The sequence below is a fragment of the Triticum urartu genome, chromosome 3 (genome assembly GCF_003073215.2).
Source record: "Triticum urartu cultivar G1812 chromosome 3, Tu2.1, whole genome shotgun sequence".
NCBI lineage: Eukaryota > Viridiplantae > Streptophyta > Magnoliopsida > Poales > Poaceae > Triticum > Triticum urartu.
The window spans coordinates 235,248,947-235,264,081 of NC_053024.1; positions in this window are offsets into that span (position 1 = coordinate 235,248,947).

Genomic DNA, 15,135 nt, shown 5'->3' on the forward strand with positions numbered 1-15,135 from the left:
GGTTGCCCCGGAAGGCATCCCCTCTTTCGTCTTCGTTTATCGGTAACTTTACTTGGAGCTATATTTTATTCGCCACATGATATGTGTTTTGCTTGGAGCGTCTTGTATGATTTGAGTCTTTTATTTTTAATTTACCACAATCATCCTTCCTGTACACACCTTTTTGGAGAGACACACATGAATTGGAATTTATTAGAATACTCTATGTGCTTTACTTATATCTTTTGTGCTATATAGTTTTTGTTCTAGTGCTTTGCTTATATCTTTTAGAGCACGGTGGTGGTTTTGTTTTATAGAAATAATTGATCTCATGCTTCACTTATATCATTTTGAGAGTCCTTTAGAACAACATGGTAATTCACTTTGGTTATAAATTTTAAATGCTAAGAGAAGTTGGATGCTTGATAGATGGTTTTGAGATATAAAGGTGGTAATATTAGAAGTGAGCCAGTTGAGTAATTGTGAAATTGATGAATACTTGTGTTGAAGTTGGAAAGTCCCGTAGCATGCACGTATGCTGAACGTTATGTGACAAATTTGAAGCATGGGGTGTTCTTTAATTGCTTTCCTTTTGAGTGGCGGTCGGGGACGAGCGATGGTCTTTTCCTACCAATCTATCCCCCTAGGAGCATGCCCGTAGTGCTTGGTTTTGATGACTTGTAGATTTTTGCTATAAGTATGTGAGTTCTTTATGACTAATTTTTGATGACTTGGATTATACGCACTCTCACCCTTCCACCATTGCTAGCCTCTTCGGTACCGTGCATTGCCCTTTCTCACCTTGAGAGTTGGTGCAAACTTCGCGGGTGCATCCAAACCCCGTGATATGATACGCTCTATCACACATAATCCTCCTTATATCTTCATCAAAACAGCCACCATGCCTACCTATTAAGGCATTTCCATAGCCATTCCGAGATATATTGCCATGCAACTTTCCACCGTTCCATTTATTATGACAGACATCATCATTGTCATATTGCTTTGCATGATCATGTAGTTGACATCGTATTTGTGGCAAAGCCACCGTTAATAATTTTGTCATACATGTCACTCTTGATTCATCGCAATCCCGGTACGCCGTCGGAGGCATTCACATAGAGTCATATTTTGTTCTAAGTATCGAGTTGTAATTCTTGAGTTGTAAGAAAATAAAAGTGTGATGATCATTATTAGAGCATTATCCCATGTGAGGAAAGGATGATGGAGACTATGATTCCCCCACAAGTCGAGATGAGACTCCGGACGAAAAATAATAAAAAGAAAGAAAATAGGCCAGTAGAAAAAAAGAAAAGAAGGCCCAAATAAATAATCAGAGAAAAAGAGAGAAGGGACAATGTTACTATCCTTTTTCCACACTTGTGCTTCAAAGTAGCACCATGATCTTCATGATAGAGAATCTCTTGTTTTGTCACTTTCATATACTAGTGGGAATTTTTCATTATAGAACTTGGATTGTATATTCCAATGATGGGCTTCCTCAAAGTCCCTAGGTCTTCGTGAGCAAGCAAGTTGGATGCACACCCACTTAGTTTCATTGATGAGCTTTCATATATTTATAGCTCTAGTGCATCCGTTGCATGGCAATCCCTACTCCTTGCATTGACATCAATCGGTGGGCACCTCCATAGCCCATTGATTAGCCGCGTCAATGTGAGACTTTCTCCCTTTTGTCTTCTCACACAACCTCAATCATCATATTCTATTCCACCCATAGTGCTATGTCAGTGGCTCGCGCTCATATATTGCATAGGAGTTGAAAGAGTTTGAAAAGGCTAAGTATGAAACAATTGCTTGGCTTGTCATCGGGGTTGTGCATGATGGGAGCATTTTTTGTGACGAAAATGAAGCATGGCCAAACTATATGACTTTGTAGGGATAAGTTTTCTTTGGCTATGGTATTTTGATAAGACATAATTGCTTGACTAGTATACTTGGAGTATTACTATTTTATGTCGACAATTAACTTTTATCTTGAATCTTTCGGATTTGAACATTCATGCCACAATAGAGGAAAATACATTGAAGAATATTCTAGAGAGCATTCGACATCAAAAATTCTTTTTTTATCATTTACCTACTCGAGGACGAGCAGGAATTAAGCTTGGGGACGCTGATGCGTCTCCAACTATCTATAATTTTTTATTGTTCCATGCTATTATATTATCTGTTTTGGATGTTAATGGGCTTTATTTTACACTTTTATATTATTTTTGGGACTAACCTATTAACCGAAGGCCCAGCCCAAATTGTTGTTTTTTTGCCTATTTCAGTGTTTCGTAGAAAAGGAATATCAAACGGAGTCCAAACGAAACGAAACCTTCGGGAACGTGATTTTTCGAACGAACGTGAACCAGAGGACTTGGAGTGGACATCATGCAATCAACGAGGCGGCCATGAGGCAGGGCGGCACGCCAACCCCCCTGGGCGTGCCCTCCACCCTCGTGGGCCCCTCGTTGCTCCACCGACCTACTTCTTCCTCCTAGATATATATCCATATACCCCTCAAACATCAACTCCATGGCCCCTCCGATGGTGTGTGAGTAATTTACTTCAGACCTTCGGGTCCATAGATAGTAGCTAGATGGCTTCTTCTCTCTCTTTGGATCTCAATACAAAGTTCTCCTCGATTCTCTTGGAGATCTATTTGATGTAACTCTTCTTTTAGCGGTGTGTTTGTCGAGATCCGAGGAATTGTGGGTTTATGATCAAGTTTATCTATGAACAATATTTGAATCTTCTCTGAATTCTTTTATGTATGATTGGTTTATCTTTGCAAGTCTCTTCGAATTATCAGTTTGGTTTGGCCTACTAGATGATCTTTCTTGCAATGGGAGAAGTGCTTAGCTTTGGGTTCAATCTTGCGGTGCTCGATCCCAGTGACAGAAAGGGAAACAACACGTATTGTATTGTTGCCATCGAGGATAAAAAGATGGGGTTTACATCATATTGCATGAGTTTATCCCTCTACATCATGTCATCTTGCTTATGGCGTTACTCTGTTCTTATGAACTTAATACTCTAGATGCATGCTGGATAACGGTCGATGTGTGGAGTAATAGTAGTAGATGCAGAATCGTTTCGGTCTGTTGTCTCAGACGTGATGCCTATATACATAATGATGCCTAGATAGTCTCATAATTATTCACTTTTCTATTAGTTGCTCGACAGTAATTTGTTCACCCACCGTAATACTTATGCTATCTTGAGAGAAGCCACTACTGAAACCTATGGCCCCCGGGTTTATTTTCCACCATACAAGTTTCCAATCTACTTTATTTTGCAATCTTTACTTTCAATCTATATCACAAAAATACCAAAAATATTTATCTTATTATTATCATCTCTATCAGATCTCACTCTTGGAAGTGGACGTGAAGGGACTGACAACCCCTTTATCGCGTTGGTTGCGAGGTTCTTATTTGTTTGTGTAGGTACGAGGTGACTCGTGCATGGTCTCCTACTGGATTGATACCTTGGTTCTCAAAAACCAAGGGAAATACTTACGCTGCTTTACTGCACCACCCTTTCCTCTTCAAGGGAAAACCAACGCAGTGCTCAAGAGGTATCACATAGCATAACATAATTCAAAGATATGATGAATAACTAAACAGGATCGCATGACATAATTCACATACATGTTATCTAAGTAATCAGGATTGCATGATTTAATTCACATATGTGCTTTATATGCTAAACAGGGGGCATTCGATATGACGTCTGAACTAAGAACATGGTTAATGAATATTGTGTATATGATGTCTAAACTATGCAATGCAAGACACCATATGCATGATATGAGCAGTATAACCATGCCAAGTTAGAGCATACACCTCGGTGGGGGAATAGGATTGGTCATCTGTCTCTGAATCCATCTCTGAGGAGCTATCGGGACCGAACAAGAGATCTGCTTCGACAGGTAGCACTGTCTGCTCTGAAGGCCTTGTTTTCACTCCAGATTTTTCCATGTCCCACCCAAATGGCTGATTCATAGGAAGAGTAGTTTAATGTACAAACATTGTCGAAAAATGGAAATGTAATGAAGAAAAGGATGGGCAAGATATCATTCAAATATATGATGCCTGGTTAAACATGATGGAATTGCACATTTCACATATATTATGGCTGGCTAAAAGACATGAGACTCCATAATTCCCATATATGATATAAAAATTAAACAGGTGACATTAGAGAACATGTCTAAACTAAGCATATGACATACATGATGTCAAAAGTAGGCACTGCAAGGCCACATATGCATGATATGACTAACATCATCATGCCAAAGTAGAGCAAACACCTTGGGGGGCATGTTGGAGTGGTCAGCTGCGTTTGAATCCACCTCGGAACATATATCTTCCTCTGGATTACAATCTGGAGACGGGGGAGGGTTTGCCATTGAACCCACCATGTGGCGCAAAACTCTTCTCTTTTTCTCTACATGTTCAGCATGACTCTGTACAATACCTAACATGCATACGAAAAAATATGGTGAGATTATGTAAGGAGAGCATGCAGAAATCTAGAGTGATGGTAACAACCAGTGGATGGGTGCAAAAATAATGATAGCAGGCTGATGATTGCTTTAATTTAATAAAAAGACAGATGATGATTGCTTTAATATTTTTTTCGCACCCAAGATGAACAACATAGGCATACCCTAGGTGAACCAGATATTAGTTAGAGATACTATTCATTGTTGCCTCGATATGTTTGCCACAACTAATTTAGAACTCAAGTTGGAACATCAATAAAGTGAAACCATATGAAAGTGTGTACAATTAGAATGTTATTCTGCCACTAATGCACTTGGTCCTATTTTCATCCATAGGATTTTGAAAAGTAGGTCCAGGTGGATGTTTTGCTCCATTCCTTTCAACAAAATGCATGAATAATTGGATAGTAGAGTGCCATAGGAAAATTTCCTATTGCTAAGTTCTTCCATTGAACCACAATAGCCCTAATGGATCGACATGAATGTAGAGTAATAAGTGATGCGACAAATGTATAACCTCTTTGCCATAGTCATGTCGACCTCAGCATCATTGGGTTGGTCGCTGAAGAAGTTGAGACAGAGGTGGCTGTCGAAGGTGTGGAGGAAGATCTGAGGAATCTGTAGACGGCGTCCAGGACACTTCTCTGTTGTGATGGATCGTTCTGTCATTGGAGCAGCTCCGATGGGCCGTAAGACGTCAAGGCTGAAGCAGCACAAGACAGACATCGTTAATCTCAAGTGGGATTCTAATAGCATCTCCAATAGATGATGTAAAATAGATGTATAATTTATATCACCAAAAACCACCTGACTACAACAGATGAGGTACAAATTGTTGACTCTGAACTTAACTGTCGAAACTGAAATTTACTGTCGAAAATGAATGCAATGGTAGCAGAGAGGCACTTGACATGTAGTTTAGTGAGGGCGTGCAGTTCATCTTCAACCTGCACCCCCTGAGCCGTTAGCCACCACCGGCTGAACCGCCGGGCCCCATGCTGCCTTGCTGCCCCAAAACAACTCCCCACCCCCGGTCCGCCGCCGCCTCACTGCCCCAAAACAACTCCCCATCGCCAGTCCGCCGCCGCCCCGGCCAACCCTCTAGCCCCCCCTCCCGCACCAAGCTTTTTCTCCGGTGATCCCCATGCCACTGCCCCACCACCGCCGGCGAGCAGCACCCCACCTAGAACCCTAAGATAGAGAGTGGGGTACCTCTCCGGCGAGCCCCCCTCCCCGCTGCGGGTGGTTCTTACTTAACTCCGGCAAGCCCCCCCCCCCACCCCTGAAAATCGACTGACCCAAAAGTCGATTCAGTCGACCGAAGTGTAGCTAAATCAGAGCAGAGCAGCAGCACGAGTGAGGGGGAGAGCAGCAACGCGAGCGAGGGGGAGAGCAGCAGCGCGAGCGAGCGAGCGAGAGCCGGAGCAGCAGCAGATCCGGTTGGTATGGCCGCCGCCACTGAAGGGGTCTCGCACTGGGGGAGAGCCTCCGTGGAGATGTCGCCCGCAGCGCCGGCTTCGAGGTAGCCTCTCCATGGGGGTGCGGGATGGAGCACTGTCGGTGCCGGGAGGTCGAGTTAAGGAGAAGGTGAGATGCGATGAGTGTAAAACCTCTTTGGTGGCGCCGAGTAGGCCTCGGCTTCGTCTGAGGAGTCGGTGAGGATGTTGCGGTTCCGGTGGAGCAGGTTAAGGGGGCGCTATGGGGATGGAGTAGCCACGAATAGACGAGGTGATCATCGGAGCAACTCCTTGGAGGTGGAGGATGGGGCAGCTGAACTGGCAGGACAACAGGATGGACGACAGATGCTCATCCGGGGAGGTGGATGAGGGGCGTCGAGCTGTTGCGGTGGGCGACATCGTCGAGGAATAGGCTTCGACTGGGCAGTGGTGAGGTGGCGGATGGAGGAGGGTGGGGTTTCACGGCTGGAGCGGAGAGGTCATGGCGGCCTGGGATTTCGAATGGCGAAAAGGAGGCGATGGGAGGGGGTCCCGAACTATGCATCTAAGTTCGATGGTAACAGGAGACAAGGGACATGGTGTTTACCCAGGTTTGGGCCCTCTCTATGGAGGTAATACCCTACGTCCTGCTTGATTGATATTGATGAATATGAGTATTACAAGAGTTGATCTACCTCGAGATCGTAATGGCTAAACCCTAGAGGTCTATCTTGTATGGCTATGATAATGAATCTCCTCTATCCAAACTAAGTCCTCTGGTTTATATAGACACCGGGAGGATCTAGGTACATAAGGTCGGTTACAAAGAAAGGAATCTACATATTCGACGCCAAGCTTGCCTTCCACGCCAAGGAGAGTCCCATCCGGACACGGGTGCAGTCTTCGGTCTTCATACCTTCACAGCAGATCTGTCCGGCCCATGGCCTACAGGCCAGATGCCCGAGGACCCCTTAGTCCAGGACTCCCTCGGTAGCCCCTGAACCTGGCTTCAATGACAAGGTATCCGACACATAGTGCTGTCTTCAGCATGGCAAGGCGGGTTCCTCCTTCCGAACTCCAAAATAGTCTTCAGACGAATTGATCATGGCCGGACCTGTAACACACACCACACACAACCGTAGAGAGAATATTATAATACATGAGTCCAATCCATTGACAACTTTTACAACATGACATCACGTCCATCCGGTCATAATTTCGAACCGTTTTTTGCCTGCCGCTCCACGTTTCGAGACGCGGTTGTCATTGGCATGTCTTGTCAAAGCAGAGATCATGTCCCCTTATTATGGGATTCTCATCAGTACGGGCATGGGTAACCCAACCGTGTCGTTTACACAGCCCTTGGGAGCAGGCGAATTTGGAGGCGAGTGGGGTGGCGTTCAATATTCACTGCCCTTATAAGGAAATAAGATTCCTCCTTCTTCCCCCACGCCTTCTTCCTGCCTTTCCACTCTTGAGCTCCAGCGCCCAAGTTCTAATCTGTTTCCCACTCGAGAAAGCACTCATCCTTGTCCGGATCCGGAGGGCAAGGTAAGTGGATGGCTTCCTCTGTTAAGGAGGAGGACATCGCCGAGCTTCAGCGGCCGGGTACCCGGCGAAGGAAACCGCCCACCGTCTTCCAGCCAAAGGACAAATCATTCCCATGCCGAAGCCCGACGAGAGGGTAGTCTTCCTCCACCATTTCCTCCACGGGCTAGGGTGTCCACTCCACCCCTTTGTCCGTGGGATAATGTTCTACTACGGGATAGACTTCCACGATCTATCCCCGAACTCCTTCCTCAATATCTCAGTGTTCATCGTCGTGTGCGAGGCCTTCCTCCGCATCCAACCCCACTTCGAGCTGTGGCTCAAAACCTTTAACATGAAGCCCAAGGTGGTGGACGGACAGCATGCAGAGTGCAGGGGCGCCATGGTGAGAAAGCTCACCAATGTCTCTTGGCCAAAAGGCATATTCGTGGAGTCTGTCAAGGAATGGTAGAAACAATGGTTCTACATCACTGAACCCCGCGGTGCCACCTGGGCCGCGGCTGCTGCGTTCAACTCCGGCGCTCCCGTGCGACTCACCTCCTAGGTCAAGAAGAGCCCGAACTGGTGTTCGTCAGACGAGTTGATTGCGCTGCAAACGCGCATTCAAAGCATGATCAATAGGAACAGCAAGCTTGTCGACGTAATCCAAGTGATGTTGGTGCGCCGGATCCTCCCCTGCCAGAACCGAAGCCGCCCTCTATTGTATTTCAACCCGAAAAAGCACCACACCTTGGAAAGGCTCTTCGAAACAGCTCACGTAGATGCCTGGAAGTTGCTCTTCAAAGGCAACGAGATATCGCCGGCCACAGATTCGGATCATGGTCACGACATAAATCACCTCCCCAACAAGGTATGTTATTTTCAACACATCCCCTACTTGCTTGTTTCAAGGGTGATATCTAAGCTTTTATTATCATTGCTTTTCCAGTACTGGTTGAAGAAGGCGAAGCAGATCCGGTGTTGGGCTCCCCTGCCTGAAGAAACAGTCATCCCGCGTTTAGCGAAGATGCTGGAGCCGGCGCCTTATAAGGCACCAGAGAAGAAGGCCACAGGAAAGGCCAAGGGGGTCTGGAGTGGCCCCCGCTGAGGGAGTCCTAGATTAGGGGGTCTCCGGACAGCCGGACTATATCCTTTGGCCTTACTGTTGGACTATGAAGATACAAGATTGAAGACTTCATCCCGTTTTCGGATGGGACTCTCCTTGGCGTGGAAGGCAAGCTTGGCAATACGCATATGTAGATCTCCTCCCTTGTAACCGACTCTGTGTAACCCTAGCTCCCTTCGGTGTCTGTATAAACCAGAGGGTTTAGTCCGTAGGACAACAACAATCGTACCATAGGCTATCTTCTAGGATTTAGCCTCTCTGATCTCGTGCTAGATCAACTCTTGTAATACTCATATCATCAAGATCAATCAAGCAGGAAGTAGGGTATTACCTCCATCGAGAGAGCCCGAACCAGGGTAAACATTGTGTCCCCTGCCTCCTATTACCATCCGCCTTAGACGCACAGTTCGGGACCCCCTTCTCGAGATCCACCGGTTTTGACTCCGACATTGGTGCTTTCATTGAGAGTTCCACTGTGTCGTCACCATAAGGTCAGATGGCTCCTTTCATTCATCGGCAACGATGCGATCCAGGGTGAAGTTTTTCTCCCCGGATAGATCTTCGTATCTGGCGGCTTCGCACTGCGGGCCAACTCGCTTGGCCATCTGGAGCAGATCGAGAGCTACGCCCTTTCCATCAGGTCAGGTTTGGAAGTTTGAACTATAATGCCGACATCCGCGGAGACTTGATCTTCGATGGATTCGAGCCCACGTCAGGTGCGCCGCACATTCACGACGGGCATGACTTAGCTCTACCACTGGACAGTGTTCGGGAGATCACACCTGTGGCGACTCCGGCCCTTCATTCGGAGCAGATCGCGCCGTCCGAGGATGGGTGGATGGACCCCGCCCCGGAGGCCGCACACTCAGCGGCGATAGAGCTGAGTACTGACTTCACCTCCTACGAGACCTGTGTTGCCGGACCTTTGGATTCGTACCCGGCCACGGCCTCCAAACCGCCTGCGTCCGTACCTATCAAATCTGATTGGGCGCCGATCACGGAATTTTCCCCCGCGGATATCTTTTAGCACTCTCCCTTGGGCGATGTGCTAAATTCACTAAGGTATCTCTCCTTGTCAGGAGGCCCTTGGCCAAACTGTGTTCGGCTCGAGTGGGAAGCGGACGGCGAAGAAATTTGTTCCCCACCCACCACCCACTTAATAGCCACTGCTGATGACTTAACCGACATGCTTGATTTTGGCTCCGAAGACATCGACGGTATGTACGACGATGCGGGAGACAAACAGGAACCATCGCCCGCAGGGCGCTGGACTGCCACTTCATCACATGATATATACATGGTGGATACACCCATGGAAAATGACGACGAGGAACGGGAGGAAGCAGCGAAGGAAAATTCCCTCGAGAAGCAACCAAAGCGACGGCGTAAGCGCCGCTCCAAATCCCGCCTCGACAAAAAAAACGATACCGGTGCAAGAAAGAGTAACACCCCAGTCGACCCCAAAGGAGACAACAACCACATGAACCCAGCGGTGGAGCAGGGCGAACCAGCGGATGGCGAACATAGTACGGAGCCGCTGTTCGGTCACGACGACCCTGAGGGTAAAACTCATCAACTTGTCTCTGGAGACATGAATAGTCTGGACGGCAATGCACACATCATCCCTGAAAGACACTTGGAACAAGAGAACCTTCATAAAAGGCTCATTGAAGCCGCGCGGAGCCTGAAGAAGCAGAAGCAAAAGTTTGAGACCGCGCAGAATACGCTCAACAGCAGATGGAATAAAGTTCTTGACACGGAAGAATAGTACGGCGGTAATCGCCACACAAAAAGCTATCCAAAGCGCAAGCTATTGCCTGAATTCGATGATGAGGCCTTAGAGCCCACTCAGCCAGAAAATAAAACGGCTGATCAACCGGACCGGCCACCCCGTGGTCGCGACAGGGCGGCTAACAATGACGTACACAAGTCAGCACACGACCTACGTGAGGACCTACACAAAAAAGCCAGGTTGACGAGGTCCATTTATGCATCTATGAAGCGCGTTCCGGCACAGAATCATCGCCACCCAAATGACTATACTGACAAAATAATAGTTCGGAATCAAAACCGAACACTACAACCGTCAGACACACCCAAATACAAGGGTGCCGCGCACCCCCTATGCTTCACCGACGAGGTACTGTACCATGAATTCCCAGAAGGATTCAAACCCGTGAACATAGAGTCATACGACGGAACAACATACCCTGGGGTCTGGATTGAGGACTTTATCCTTCACATCCACATGGCTCGTGGAGATGATCTCCACGCCATCAAATACTTGCCCTTAAAGTTGAAAGGACCACCTAGGCACTGGTTGAAAAGCCTCCCCGAAAACTCAATTGGAAGTTAGGAAGAGCTCGAGGACGCTTTCAGGGCTAATTTTCAAGGGACCTATGTCTGACCTCCGGATGTAGATGATTTAAGTCACATAATTCAACAACCCGGAGAGTCATCCCAAAAGCTTTGGAACAGATTCCTCACTAAGAGGAATCAAATTGTTGATTGCCCGGACGCCGAAGCCTTAGCGGCTTTCAAACATAGTGTCCGGGACGAATGGCTTGCCAGACACCTCGGCCAGGAAAAACCAAGGACATGGCAACCCTAACAAGCCTTATGACCCGCTTTTGCGCGGGCGAGGATAGTTGGCTAGCCCGCAGCGGCACCAGTGACCCAAGCACATCCGAAGTCAGGGATGGCAATGGAAAACCACGACGCAATAAAAGCAAGCATCGAAGCAACGAAGACAGCCCAGACAACATGGTGGTAAATGCCGGATTCAAGGGCTCTCGACCCGGTCAATGGAAAAAGACATTCAAAGGCAGCAGAGATGGACCGTCCAGCCTAAACAAGATTCTGGACAGATTTTGTCAGATTCCCGGCACCATCGATAAACCTGCAAATCACACCAACAGAGAATGCTAGGTCTTTAAGCAGGCTGGCAAGCTAAACGCTGAACATAAGGGGAGGGAGACACCAAGTGAAGACGAGGATGAGCCTCACCAACAAAACACTGGGGGACAGAAAAAATTCCCACCAGAAGTCAAAATAGTGAATATGATTCACGTAACGAAGAGGAGGAGCACACGCGCACTCCGAGATGTATACACCGTAGAACCGGTTACCCCCAAGTTCAACCCTTGGTCGGCCTGCCCAATCACTTTTGATCGCAGGGATCACCCGACTTGTATCCGGCACGGAGGATCGGCTGCCTTGGTACTAGACCCAATAATTGACGGATACCATCTCACCCGAGTCCTTATGGACGACGGCAGTGGTCTTAATCTGATATATCAAGACACAGTCCGCAAAATGGGGATAGACCCAACAAGAATTAGCCAAAGCAATACTACCTTTAAAGGAGTAGTACCAGGCCCAAAGGCCCGCTGCACGGGCTCTATAGTACTAGAGGTTGTATTCAGTTCTCCCGACAACTTCCGAAGCGAAGAATTAACCTTCGATATCTCTCCATTCCGAAGCGGCTATCAAGCACTACTTCGAAGAACAGCCTTCGCTTGTTTTAATGCAATACCACATTACACTTATCTTAAGCTTAAGATGCCCGGTCCATGTGGCATCATCATAGTCAACGGAAACTCAGAGCGTTCCTTACATGCGGAGGAAAGTACGGCGGCTTTCACAGCCGAACACTGAACGACCCCTCCAACCAGAATAAATGATCGGTCGTCAAGACCGCGTACACGGCTAGACGAGTCAGCACACCCCTCGCTGTAACAGTTCAGATAAACCCGAGATTGGGTCGATGGATATACCCCCATAGGTGGCGCTAGGGGCTTCCCGCATGTAAAAAGGAATATAGTTCAGTTTGGCCTTACTTAGATTGAATTTCAATGGTCTATTAAGAATAACCAATTTTCCGCACGTAGAATTTCAACTGGGTTTTTTCTCTCTTGTAGATGACAATCGTGCTACACCCTTCCAGGACACGACACAATGGAGACACAGGCGCAGACGTGCAGCAGGGCCCCGCTCAAAGGTTTTAGATTAAGACCCTGTGTAAATCTTTCTCACTGTATCTTGTTGCTTCACGCCCTCCGGATACTTAGCACAACCTAGAGGGATGCTGACGTTATTGGCATTTTCGCCACGTCAGACTGATGCACGTACCTGGAAATTCAGGGTTCATTATCAAGGGCTTTGCTCAGCCCGGTATATGTTGTAAAGTCCGAATACCATAGGGAGTGTTCCGCATCGCGAGTTTGGCCTTATACGCATCAGCTCCGAATCATGTCTTTGGTCAAATGTTGGGTTTGCCCAGCTCCCGTGTTTTGCTACCTTACGTTCCGCTCTATCGGCTAAGGTGGCACCGGGAGAACTACTGCGATTGTGCCCTGGTTCATCTAGATGAGCACCTCAGTAGAGAAAGCAGAAAACTGTCTGTCATGATAAAGTTCGAGACTAGTCAACCACTCGAGGACTCACCGGAATCTTCGCAATTCCTCCGCATTAACGAAGGACTGGTTTCCCGGTCATGTATGTACGCACACCGAATTCGGATAAGTGCGGAAGTACGAGGGGCTATATAGTAGCCCCACTGTCAAACTCCTATGCCTAAGTGAAAGTGTTAAAGCAATATAGTCCAATTGCCTTGTTCGCCGCGCTATCACCTCCTTCATGGCCCAAGACGTTGGATCAAGTGTGAATACATGCTTTTCCGAACACCCCCGCTTTTTGTGCGTGGGGGCTATAGCCGACGGCTGCAAACTTTCAGGTTATATACTTACATAAACGGCCGCACAGGAGGCATCATAAAACTTTCAGGAAATAAAAACAGCCTGTATAATTCAAATAATACTATTTTTACAATGGGGATACATGTCACTCGAACATGATACTCTTCGAGCACTGAGCCTCTATTAAAGGAGCGCCTTCTAGGACTTCTTCTAAATAGTGCTCAGTCGAGACCTGGCCTACGGCCGGACCCTGGGTTGCAATAGCGGTGGCATCCATCTCTGCCCAGTTTGTCTTAACACGGGAAAGAGCCATCTGCGCACCCTCTATGCACGCCGACCTCTTTATAGCATTGATATGCTGCACAACACCAAGGAATCGTTGCACTAAACTAAAATAACTATTCGGCTTTGGTCCTTCCGGCCAAAGATGATCCACGACATACCTCATGGCAAGCCTGGACAACCTATGGAGCTCAGCCCACTCGGCCATTTGCTCATTTAACAGCAGCGGACGCGTCGGAGCACTAAACTGCGACCAGAACAACTTCTCTACTTCGTGATCTTCTTGATCTTTGAAAAACGCAGTCGCATCAGCAACACTCATTGCCAAGTCCGCATACGCATCTGCAGCACTCCATAATCGATCCAGAGGGGCATACTTTGAATCTCCGAACTTCGTCTGCAACAAAAAGGGCTTCCCAGCCGTGATATCTCCGGCTTGACGGAGCTCCTCCTCTTCCGCTCTGATTTTAGAACGGGTTTCCTTGGCTGCCTCCACGACTCTCTTCAGGTCAGCCGCTCTCACTTGGCTTTCCTTTTCAAGAAGCTCATATTGGCCGGCGGCATGTTTCATCTCAACAGCCATCTTGGCTATTTCATCTTCGCTCTTGCGATGAGCAGCCTGTTCGGCTCCTAAGTCTTCGGCCGCATTTAGGGCGGCCGCATCACTTTTCCTGGCTTGTTCCTTGGCTCGGGCAAGTTCTGCCCGAAGGGTCTCCACCGCGGCAGCTCCATCTGCAGTCAAAACGTATTATAGATACTAGCATCATGCCCCTCTTAATACTTGTAGACTACCCGAAAATACATACCTTATGACTCATCAAGCCGCTTGTTCACAAGCGGAATGTCGGCATCTGTCACGTCCAGTTGCCGGCTCAGTCTGGCCAACTCAGCAGTTCGGCCAGCCACCGGACTGTCCGCTGCCTACACATGAAAGCATCGCGATCATTACCTGGGACTATGATCCTCTGTTTGCCGCCTCGGGACAGCAACCAGAGTCTCAGGGGCTACTATCTGTATAGAGCACACCTAGCGTGCGCGGTACTGTCAATTTTTTTTTGCGTACCTCAAAGCCTTTTAGCAAGCTCGTAAAATATTCATGCAACCCACTCTTGGCGGATGAGATCCTCTCAACCACCGTACCCATTAAAGTACGATGCTCCTCCGAGATAGCCGCTTGCTCCAAAAGACTCGTCAGTACGTCCGGTTGTGCACCGGACAATCCCGGACTCTTTCTGTTACTCCCCTTAGGAGCCGAATACTCCGAACTTCGGGTGGCCGAAGGGTTACCTTCTGGCCTTGGCGGAATAGGATTAATCCTCATGACACCTCAGGGTCATCCGCCCCAAGAGGCGGGGAGACAAGGGGAGGCGTTTCGCTCTCCATCATCTCCGGAAGAAGATCCCCTGAAGACGAACTCTGTCGGGAAGGGATACGATCCGGACTGCAAGACATATGTCTCTGTTATTTTCCGAGGAGATAAAGAAAACTATATTTACCAAAAGTACTTTTGTTCACTTACAGCTCGGTGGAGGGCTGATCCCCTTACGGGCACTGTGCGGAAGGAATGCCCTC